At 35.6% G+C, this 3,106-nt stretch overlaps 1 long non-coding RNA gene across 1 annotated transcript; it reads left to right on the plus strand.

Annotated features, from left to right (window-relative positions):
* Positions 1-718: 718 nt before the first annotated feature.
* On the plus strand, positions 719-1,595 carry LOC128197965 (uncharacterized). Its single transcript, XR_008250730.1, has 3 exons — positions 719-927; positions 1,389-1,420; positions 1,521-1,595. It is a non-coding gene; the product is annotated as an uncharacterized LOC128197965 (long non-coding RNA).
* The last annotated feature ends 1,511 nt before the right edge of the window (positions 1,596-3,106 follow it).

Genomic DNA, 3,106 nt, shown 5'->3' on the forward strand with positions numbered 1-3,106 from the left:
AGATGAAATACAATGAAATAGTGAAAGATAGAACCCTAGAAAGATGAGTAGGCACTACAAGAAATAATGGAATTACATACGGAACATTATATACGGATTTAAATTCGTATATAAATCAGGTATTATATACAGAAATTATATACGGATATCAGAAAAGTATTATATACGGATATTATATACGAATTTTTATATATAGAAAAATCCGTATATAATTTCTGTACATAAAGTTGGCGCGTGGTGGTGGGAAAAATACCTAAGGATATATCCCTATGTAATTTCCATGAACCGTATGTAAGTAGAATGCATTATGTTATATACGGATTTCAACAATATTTTTTTTAAAACAAATATTTTGGATTAATTAGAAGCTGAAAAATATCATTCTCTCGAACCGTGGAGCTTTGCTGTTTGTGTTGAACCCTCGAGCCATCTTTGTCTCTCTCTTAAACCCTCGAGTCCTTTCTCTCTCGAGCCGTCTTCGCTCTCGCCATCCCTCTTTCGAGCCGTCTTCGCTCTCCCTGTCCCTCTCTCCAACCCTCTTCATTGTCGCTGTCCGTCGTGCTCTGCTTCTGTCTCCTCTCTCTGTATTGAGCTGTCCGTCGTGTTGTGGCGTTCACCAAGCAATTTCGTTGTTCGGTCGGGTGCCGTAGTTGAACGTTGAAGGAGTATCTCCATCTGGTAAGTAAACCCTAATCCTAATGCTTAGTATTCGATGAAATCGTTAACTGGTGAAAATCGCAAGCCCTAATATTGTATTTTTTTTTTGTTTTATTTGACACATTTGTGGTTGGTCTCGCAAGCTGTGGTTGGAGTGTTAGGAAACATCAATTGAGGCTAGTGTTTGGCGGTTTAAGAAGATTGTCAGTGGTATGCAGGGCTGAGACATACCATTTGGAGTTGCGAAGGCCCTTAGTGAAGGAACCAAAGGTGAGTGAGTTCCTTTCCCTCGTAAAAGGATGTCCTAAGTAGGTCCAAACCCAATATCTCAAACACTACCGTGGTCATAGAGATCATCTTTGACCATGCCCATAATCATTTATTCCATCTTTTGCTTAGGTGAACCATTCAGTTATTATTGGATTCTTATATTGAGATAATTTCTTAATGCCATTAGATTAAGTACATGATGAATGGATTTTCACCTATACCTGGGAAATGTCTTGTGGTCGTTGATGAATATTTTTCATTTTTCTTTGTAATGGAGGTTTTCAACTAACTAAATTTAATAAACCCATGTTTCAGCTAATGTTCCCACATCATCATTCACTTATTACGTACCCATTTTGTAAAAATATAGCACCAATCTTGAAATGAAAACTTGAAACCAATATCTTTCTTTATTCTCGGTGAGGTATGAAACCTGAATCCATACTTTGGTGCATTTTTAGGACATTGAGTGAACATTCAGAGGCGTGTTAAGGTATGTTTACGCAATCTTTAAGGACTATAACATATAATTTATATTATTAATTATATATATGTTTGATATGGTTTTCTCTAGTTGGATTTGTGTGATATAGGACTGCAAAGTATTTGAAGGGTAAGATAAGTGGAGGAAGCTTTTGGGATTGAAAAAGGAAAGCACCACAAAAGGGTAAGTAGTTATTATGTTTTGTTTAATGAGTAAATAGCTATTGTATATAGTTTAATGGTTTTGATGTGATTACCATATATATTGTTAATTGAGAAGCCATAAGTTGCTTTGGGTAATTGTAGCTTGATCAAAGAAAGGAAGCTCAAGCTCTTCCTCATCTTTGTTAATTTGTACAATCAAGGATTTACTTCATTGAGAAGATGGAAAGATAATATTCCGTTAAACTCTAAAATGGCAATTTGTTGAATTTGTTTTTGTTTAGGAATTTGTGGATGCCCACACTGGCCACCTGCTAGCAGGGTTTAGCTCTGCAACTCCTTTCTCTGCCTCATCAAAAAACATCCTTGTCCTCTTTATCTATCCCTTCATGAATTTACTAGGTTTATCTATAACTTTACCCAGGAAAATGTCATCATCTAAAAGCCTAGCTGTTACCAATTCATCTTGTGGCAGATATAGTCTTCCTCTTGTGGCACTGCAATCATAAAAAGCTACACCAAATTACAGAGAACATAGTTTCAATCCTTTTGTGTTTTTATTTAATGTATTCTGTAACCTTGAAATTTTTTGTTTACTTTACGATATCAAGAATATATTCCCTGCCCTTAATTTTTCTTCCCGTGGTTATATGGAGTAATGTTAAAAGGTTTGTGTTGAGACTACTTAGCCTCTTTTCTCTATTCAAGAGTTTACTCATTCCAAAATCTACTTTGCTGAAAGTTGGCATACTAGAAAAGATAAAGAGTAAGAATCATTGCTTCTTAGACAGTATCAATAAACTTATTACTACATATTTTCCCCTGCTATGGTAGCTATTAAAGGATGGTTTTGGGAGAAACTGGATGTCAACAATGCTTTCCTTCATGGAGAGCTTCATGAGGAGGTTTACATTGTCCCTCCTCCTAGTTTACTTCCCCTTTGTTGACAATGGCATAGTACCTTATCTGCTACTCTTCTTTCTCTTAATTACGATTAATGTTCTGCAGATCAAGCTTTGTTTGTCAAATCTGCTTCTACTTCTTTTACTGCATTATTTGTTTAGCTGGATGATGTTGTTTTAATTAGCAATGATATGGCAGAAATTAATCATCTTAAGCACATCTTAGATACCAAATTTAAAATCAAAGACCTAGGATCTTTAAGGTACTTTCTCGGCCTTGAAATTGCAAGGTCCAAATCTGAAATTCACATGAATAAGAGAAAATATATTCTTGAACTTCTCCATGACAGTGGTTTGATTGGTTCTAAACCTACTAACACTCCTTCTAATTCTTCTATTAAACTTCAAGCAAATCATGGACAACTTTTATGTAATGCTGCTGGTTACTGGCAGTTAGTTGGCAAACTTTTGCATCTCACCATCATCAAGCAAGATATTGATTATGTGTACAACAACTCAGCCAATTTCTATGCAAACCTCTTGATACTTATTACAATGCTGCTCAAAGAATCTTTCATTACCTCAATGGATCCCCTGCTCATGGCTTGTTCTTCTTTGCTTCATCAGACCTT

This window comes from Vigna angularis, chromosome 7 (genome assembly GCF_016808095.1).
Source record: "Vigna angularis cultivar LongXiaoDou No.4 chromosome 7, ASM1680809v1, whole genome shotgun sequence".
NCBI classification, from domain to species: Eukaryota; Viridiplantae; Streptophyta; class Magnoliopsida; order Fabales; family Fabaceae; genus Vigna; species Vigna angularis.